This window comes from Oncorhynchus keta, chromosome 35, assembly GCF_023373465.1.
Source record: "Oncorhynchus keta strain PuntledgeMale-10-30-2019 chromosome 35, Oket_V2, whole genome shotgun sequence".
Lineage (NCBI taxonomy): Eukaryota > Metazoa > Chordata > Actinopteri > Salmoniformes > Salmonidae > Oncorhynchus > Oncorhynchus keta.
Genome location: NC_068455.1, coordinates 80,242,864 through 80,243,139, shown reverse-complemented (window position 1 = coordinate 80,243,139; position 276 = coordinate 80,242,864).

The window sequence follows — 276 nt, the reverse complement described above, 5'->3', positions numbered from 1 at the left end:
CTGCTCCCCTCTCCTCTCCTCTCCCCTCCCTTCTCCTCTCCTCTCCTCCATCTGCTCCCCTCTCCTCTCCTCTCCCGCCACCCTTCTTCTCTCCTCCATCTGCTCCCCTCCGCTCTCCTCTCCCCCTCCCTTCTCCTCTCCTCTCCTCCATCTGCTCCCCTCTCCTCTTCTCTCCCATTCCCTTCTCCCCACGCCCCCTCTCAGCAAGTTTAAGTCCAGCCTGGTAGGGGAGCAGAAGCAGGATTTCTTCCCGGAGGTGAAGTCCGTGAAACTGAC